Raw genomic sequence first — 8,389 nt, forward strand, 5'->3', positions numbered from 1 at the left:
CCAAGATTTCTCGCTCTTCTTTGCCCTTGCCCCTACCAAAAATCGTCACATTGCTAAACAAAGGATAACAACCACATTCATTGCAATGGCATCGTGCATTGCAGTCGTTGTGGTGTGAACCTCTCCTCTGGCTCTTTGTGTTTTTGACTGGTGTTCGTTCAAAGCGTGAAGCTGGGGCGAAGAATACCGGTCAGCACTACCTGTGGAGCTAATTAAGGCAAAGTTAATTAAGGCATAGTTAAGAAAGAGTTAATGAAGGCGATTGAACCCATGACCTTTGGTGAGAGTTTAACCCGCGATCTTTGGGGTTAATTAGGGCGGAGGTAATTGAGACACTAGAACCCACTACCTTCGTTAGGAGAAAACAACAGGAAGTAACAACGTGCTAGACTGAAAATGTTAAGTAAAGTAATGAATGTCTTGTGAGTGGTCAGGCTTTCGCCTTCTTCCTCTTCAGCGTATGCTAAAGTGACTCAACTTTGTATCTCCCAACGAAGAGCCGAAAATCATCATCGGCGAGCTGTCATGGCAACTGTAAAATAATATGTTGAGAAACAGAAACACCCATCGTGTAGATACCGCGGCATTCATGCCAATTTCGTTATGATCAGGTCACCTAAAATGTCTTTCTGGTATTTCCGAAGGGCTCGCTTCAATGGCTCTCTGTATTTATTTACAGTATAAGAGCGTTCTGTTGGGTTAAAATTGGCTTGCAACATTGCCCTTCTTCTGTTTGCGCCCACAAACTCAACGTTTAAAAGGTTGTTGCAGACTGGCACGTTTGCCTACTGATACGCAGTAAAAGCAACGGCACAAAAAGCCAGGCCCACACTAGAAGAAATATCCGGTTGAAGAGCTTCCTAGTGGCCTGGTTGATGCACTGAATTGATGTTGATGCTTTCGTGCCGCATAAACAACGAAATAACCCTTATCTGGTAGCACCACTTGCCCTCTCTTTGTTCCATATGTATTTTGTTCTTTTGTGTAGAAAGAACATCAACGTCATCAATGCTTCCTTTGCAATCTCATACTTTTATACCAGATGCCTCTTTACAGTCATTATTTTAGGGACCTCATTCGGTGCATTATTAGATGCAACCTTACGTTGACGAGTCGACAAACCTAATTCTGATTATATGCCAACTTAAGCTTGCTTGGCGGGAGGTGGGGGGGGGGGGGCATAAGGTAACATAGTATGATCGCGACTTGAATGTTCCTTGAGTAGCTCCCTGCAATCCTTTCGTTCATGTTCACTGCAGTTCTTTCACTGAACGACCGTTGCAATATGCTTTAATGGTTATCTCGAGCAGCAGGTCGACGCCGAGCAGCCGCAGCCGCCGGTGGACGAGCGGCCGTTCCTGCGCCTGGTTTCGCCCGGTCTCCTGATCAGCACGCGGCTCGACGACCCGGCCACGGCGAGCATCCTGCGAGACGCCAGGATGCTTCCCCGCCGATCCCTGGTGCCCGATCCGCCGGTCTACAGGCCTGCGAGGGGCGAGACTGACTCCGCTCCGGTGACGTCACTTCCGCCCCCGTCTGAGGCCCCCGTTGAACCTTCAGAGTCCGTGGCCACGTGGCAATCGCATCCGCTCGACTCGTCCGCGGTAAGAAGTTGAAGTGTACTAATTTCAACTTGGCTCACCGTCGGCAACTATGCGCGGTCCTTGTAAAAGTGTTCACACGGCTGTGAAGAGGGAAACAGAGAATAGTGCAACAACAGCTGCAAACCGAAACCATACCGGGGGTCGCAGAAAAAAAATCGGGACATCGAGGGATCAAGTTCGGGCCAACAAGTGCAGGGTCAGCCCGGAGCCGGCATTACGTCAACGTGGCGTTTCATTCACGCACTGCTAAACAGCTGTAAACAGGCTTTGCATGTTCACGGAGACTCAACAAACAAACAGGCATGCTCTGCGATGGATACTCGATTGATTGATTGATTGATTGATTGATTGATTGATTGATTGATTGATTGATTGATTGATTGATTGATTGATTGATTGATTGATTGATTGATTTCACCCGAGGTATATGTGATTGGCATGTCCATGGAGTTCAATTTCTTTAATTCTTCAATTCAATGAAATGACGGTTTGGGTTGGAAATGAGAGCTCGCAGTAATTTGGCATTTCGCTATAGCATTATTGCGCGTAGTCTAACGATAGGAGGCCGAATGAAATAATCGTCTTCCGTGCAGTTCTTGCCTTCACTTTTTAGCAAGCAAACCCAACTAAAGCTACGGTACGTGTGCCAATTTCAGTGCAATGGGCAAAGTATCGAGCAGCAAACGGTAGACAAGTCTAGCGGCACCCTCGAGTGTCACGTATCCAAATTTTACTTTGAAGCGATTCGGCGTATAAATATATTAGACCCTTTTAGCAAGTCTGACAAATCGCCTACGCGTGTTGTGGGCCTCAGTTCTTTCAAGCATAGGAACCAGCATCAATCCCTGTGCCTCATGTTTCCGCACTTTATTCCCCGCTCCCTTTGTTTTCAGACGCCGAGTGATGCGTTTTCCTTGGCGACTTGGTCATCGACTACTTTTCAGCCAACGTCAAGCGTGGACTTTCATACCGCGGACAGCGAAGCCACATCCCGATGGACCGCGACGCTTCGCGGACGGATGACGTCAAGTCCTGAAAGCCAAGTCAGCCAGGTGCCGACTAGCGTGGCTATTTCAGAGCAAACGATGGCAAACGGCCAGATACGATAGAAGCGTTTTTATTGCTTAAACCGTTGACGCATGAGCTACGCTAACCATGGCAAGAACCTGACCAGTTTACGTCCCTGTCCTCCTAAGTTATAGACTGTCCCCAACCTTGGGAACCTGCACACAAAAAGAAAACATATGTCGGCGCTGCTGGATAGTGAAAAACATTTATCAGTGTTATTATTGCCCGCTATATAGCAGTGTTGTTGGTTAACATTAAGTTTGACTGATTAATTTATTTAGCGATGTGGGATTCTTGCCACTTCTGCCGGGACGTTTTCACGTTTGGTTTGTACATGAGAAATAGGAAAGAAGTGAGGAAATGTAAAGTTTTCTATCGGATATTACATTACGTCATTAATGACGGTGTGGGTTGGAGACAATCGCCGTTCGTTTATATTCTAATGCTGACGTCACTGGACGACAGGGGCTGCGTGATTACCCAGCCTAAAACACATGCATACCCCTCAGGTGGTCTGTAATATTTTGTAAATATATTTCGTGAACTAAACTGTTGCTGTCGCTGTTGCTTCAGAAGTTGCATGTCACGTTCTTCCAAGTAACACGCGACTATGAGCACGTTGCCGCAAAGCCTTGCCTTTGCGCTATAGCCGAACGTGTGTTTAAATTGTAAACGTTCGTCTTCCACATTGTTCTTCAATGTCTGCATTATTGTCTAAACATTCATGGTTTTCCTCACTCCTTTCGCTTGCGATCCTCACATGGGAACACCGGTACGAATAACGTTTCTTGCGTTTGCAGTACTTTTCCAGACGTCTGACTGGCGTACCTGGAGTTTTGTCCAACAAGAAAATCGAGTATCGCTTTAACGCAAGCCTTGAATCTGTCTCTACACAAAGCGTTGAATGACGTGTAAAGAGCGTGGGTCAGGTGTACCAATTAAATCACGTCGACTGATCCTACTGACCCGACCGACCCTATCGATCTACTGACCGACTTACTTGATTTATTTATTTATTTATTTATTTATTTATTTATTTATTTATTTATTTATTTATTTATTTATTTAATGTAAGTTCATATCTCTTTCTGCTGGAGCTTTCAGTGCGTTTCGGGGGCTTACATGTTCAATTTTCACGATATGGCAGAACAAGAGGGATTAATGTTGATGCATCGAAGATCTTAATTATGCTTGTAAAATAAAACTTTGGCCAACACGGCGTTCCTGGAAGCGACTACTGTAATCAGTCACTTTGCGCAATAAATGCTAAGTTAGTTATAATTAAGTCGCTTCCCTGCGCAGCATAAGTTTAAGGCTTTTAAATTGTCTCTTGAACTAAATTGAAACGAGAATCTTAATAGTGATCGTCTGCGCCTGTGTAATAACAGGGTGCTTCAATTAAATTGGGCCAAACTTTAAATATGTGGTAATGCTACGTAGCCGGACAGAAGCAAGGTAATGTTCCTTAAAGTCGCGTGGAAATTATTGTTCGCATTCTGCCTAATTGTATAATTAGACGTAAATGATTAACTTCTCAGTTATTATAAATAGAGGAAAAGTGTCAATGAGAAAATTGTAGAGCAACATGAGAAACTCCCGATACAGTTTTCTATTGCTAAACCCGGGCTACATAAAAATGTTTTTTCCGAGCGTGAAAGATGTCCGCGAATACACGCAAAATTTCCGCGCCACTGGCCGCTCGAGGCACTTTGCGTGTATTCGCGGGCTTCTTTCACGTTCAAAAAAAAACACTTTTATGTAGCACGTATTGAGCAATCATTATCTCTCTCTCTCTCTCTCTATATATATATATATATATATATATATATATATATATATATATATACACATTGTAAGGAAGATAACGAACATGCGCGCTGGGTCAGCAGCATCGGCAGCATCAAGCGCGCAGCAGAAGCTCGAGCTCGGGGACTGTGCTCGGTGCATCGTAGAACCGGCGGCCGCTGCGAACCCTAATAAACCTCCTTTATAATTGGTGGAGGTGCGGGGTAACGTTCCACTCTACCATCCTGGAACTCCGTTCTCGGACGCTACCCTCCGCCATGCCGGACGCCGACCAGCAGACTCTTCCATCGCCACCCGTCCCTTGCGCTGGCACCGTTCGCCAGCGGGAGCCTCCCATCTTCAGCGGAACCGACGACAACGACGTTGAAGAGTGGCTGTCGTCCTACGAACGGGTAAGCGTTCACAACAAATGGAACGACTAGGACAAGCTGGCTTACCTCTCATTCTACCTCGCGGGCGTGGCCAGTCTCTGGTTCAGAAATCATGAAAGGGATATCCGAACGTGGTCGGCGCTCAAGACGTCCATCACAGAAGTATTTGACCGACCCGCCGTCAGGAAACTCCGAGCCGAGCAGCGTTTGCGTACACGCGCCCAGGACACGGGTGAGACATTCACCAGCTACATAGAAGACGTTCTCGATTTGTGCAGGCGCGTGAACGCTGTCATGACGGAAGCGGAAAAGATCAAGCACGTCATGAAGGGAATCGACGATGACGCGTTCCAAATACTTCTGGCCAAGGACCCGCGCACTGTTGGCGACGTCATCAGCTTGTGCCAGAGCTATGATGAATTGCGTAAGCAGCGAGCTCTGACAAGGCGACATCCCACGCCAAATGCGGCATCCCTCTGCAGCCTTACCACCGGCCCAGAACACGCCTTCCTGATAACGCAAATCAAGGATTTCGTTCGCGAAGAAGTCGCACGACAGCTATCTCTGGTGTCCGTCACTCAGGAGTCTGCCAGCACTTTGCCGTCTCATATCCGTAACGTGATCCATGAAGAGGTCGCGGAAGCGCTGCCGGCTGTTCACCAGCAGGATGTCGGGACTACACCAGTCACTTATGCTACGGTTGCTGCAATGGCCCCTCGCAGTGTGCCCGTGCGTCGCTTCCAGCAGCCTGTGCACCGCCCTCCCCCTCCCGTCCCCTGGACCACCACTGCCGTCGCTAACCCGTGGCGTACGCCGGACAATCGCCCTATATGCTTCGCATGTAGGTGTCCCGGTTATGTCGCAAGGTTCTGCCGCCGCCGATCGCAGGCGTTCGACGACGATCGCCGAGCGCCCTATGTGCCGCCAGATGCAAATGCGCCTTACGAACCCTTCGGCCCACCTCCAGCTCGCTCCCCGACTGATCGCCGTCCTCGCTTCGAACGCCTCCGGTCACCCTCCCCACGTCGTCGATCGCTTTCCCCTATGCGTCGACGACCCGTCTCTAATGAAGAGGGAAACTAGACGACGCAGTTCCTGAGGCAAGAACTGCGCAAGTGTCGACATGCCGAAGTCCTCCTCCTTTACCTGCTAATGTCATTGATGTGTTTATCGAAGATGTCGCTACAGTCGCCTTAGTCGATACCGGTGCCGCTATTTCAGTTATGGATGCAGGATTTTGCCGTTCGCTTCGTAAAGTGACGACGTCTCTGTCTGGATTGTCGCTCCGAACGGCGAGTGCTCAACCCATTCGCCCTACCGCTGCTTGTACTGCCCGTGTGACCATACAGGACGTTTTGTACACGATTGAATTCATAGTTCTTTCATCGTGCTCCCACGCCATTATTCTAGGATGGGATTTTCTCTCACGCCACAACGCCATCATCAATTGCGCTCGGGCTGCGATTGAACTTTTCCACCTTGGTGCCCTGGCCTCCGTCGATGCTCATCCTGCCGCTAAAATTGTCGTGAAAGAAGACACCTGTATTCCTCCGCGCTCTTCAGCATTCGTACCAGTCTTCTGTAGTATCATATCCGACGGGACGGTCTTCTTCATGCCCTCTCATCACTTTGTTAGCCGAAAAGCGCTTCCTTTGCCCTTTGCAGCTCTTGACCTTGCCGCCGGTGTCAGCACGATGCCCATTTACAATCATCTTTCATCGCCGCTATCACTGCTCCGCCGCGAATGCCTTGGTTACGTCGAGTCGGTCGATTCAACACGAATTGTCTCCGTCCTCGACGAAGCGCCTGCTACTACCGTCCATGAACTGAGTGCCCTCTCCGTACCCGACTCAACATGCACTGGTGTCTTCAGCCCATTCATCGCCGAAGATCTGCCGCATTCGCAGCGATCTCAACTTCTCGCCCTCCTTCAGCACTTCCGCCGTTCTTTCGGCGTTGCGCAACCGTCTCTTGGCCGCACTTCGACGGTCGAGCATTACATCTACACTGGCTCTCACTCACCGCTGCGACAATGACCATATCGCGTGTCCGCTACGGAACGTCGCGTCATTGCAGACCAGGTCGATGACATGCTCCGTCGAGGCGTCATTCAACCTTCCCAAAGCCCATGGGCCTCTCCCGTGGTCCTCGTCCCTAAAAAAGACGGCTCCATCCGCTTCTGTGTTGATTTTCGACGCTTGAACAAGATCACGCTGAAGGGCGTCTATCCATTACCACGCATCGATGATGCTTTGGACTGTTTACAGGGAGCCGAGTTCTTTTCTTCGCTGGATTTGCGGTCAGGCTACTGGCAGGTTCCGATGGGAGAGGCCGATCGCCCGAAAACTGCCTTTGTTACACCAGACGGCCTGTATGAATTCACCGTCATGCCTTTCGGACTTTGCAACGCTCCTGCTACGTTCGAAAGGATGATGGATAATATTCTACGTGGCCTCAAATGGAAAATCTGTCTTTGCTATCTTGACGATATTGTGGTGTTCGCCCCTGATTTCGCAACGCATCTGCTCCTTCTCCAGCACGTACTCACTTGCTTGACCAACGCCGGGTTGCAACTTAACCTGAAGAAGTGTAGATTGGCTGTTCGTCAGCTCACAATTTTAGGCCATGTCGTGTCAAAGGAAGGCATTCGCCCGGATCCCGAGAAGCTACGTGCTGTTACTGCGTTCCCAAAACCTACCACTATGAAAGAGCTACGCAGTTTTATCGGCCTCTGCTCTTACTTCCGACGATTCGTTCGAAACTTTGCGTCAATTAAATCGCCTCTCACGCAGATCCTTGGTGGCGCTCGAGATCTCTCATCATGGTCTCCAGAGTGTGACGACGCCTTCGCAACCTTGCGCCGTCTTCTCACGACGAAACCCATTTTTCGCCATTTTGACCCTCAAGCACCAACCGAAATCCATACCGATGCAAGCGGTGTGGGCCTTGGCGCTGTGTTGGCACAGCGTCAACCTGGCCACACAGAATACGTCGTCGCATACGCGAGTCGCACGTTAACCAAGGCGGAAACCAATTACAGCGTTACAGAAAAGGAGTGTTTGGCCATTCTGTGGGCGCTTGGCAAGTTTCGCCCATATTTATACGGCCGATCATTTGACGTAGTGACCGACCACCACGCACTATGTTGGCTGTCGACGCTCAAAGATCCATCCGGCCGTCTTCCCGCTGGGCATTGCGAATCCAAGAATATGACATCCGCGTGGTTTACCGTTCCGGGCGATAGCACTCCGATGCTGACGCGCTATCCCGATCGCCGCTTCCCCCGAAGGCCCGTGACGACGCCGCCTGCGAGTGTACACTATCCTCTCTGGACGTTGACACTATCGCTGCTGCACAGCGTAATGATCCCTGGACTGCATCTCTGCTCGACCTTCTCTCGGATACGTCGAAAGTTCCCGCGTCACGTACGCTTCGGCGCCAACTTCCTCATTTTGCGTTTCGAGACCAGCTACTATATCGACGCAACTATGCCCCAGAGGGACGCACTTGGTTACTCGTCATTCCGAGAACCTTGCGATC

This window comes from Dermacentor albipictus, chromosome 8, assembly GCF_038994185.2.
Source record: "Dermacentor albipictus isolate Rhodes 1998 colony chromosome 8, USDA_Dalb.pri_finalv2, whole genome shotgun sequence".
Taxonomy (NCBI): Eukaryota; Metazoa; Arthropoda; class Arachnida; order Ixodida; family Ixodidae; genus Dermacentor; species Dermacentor albipictus.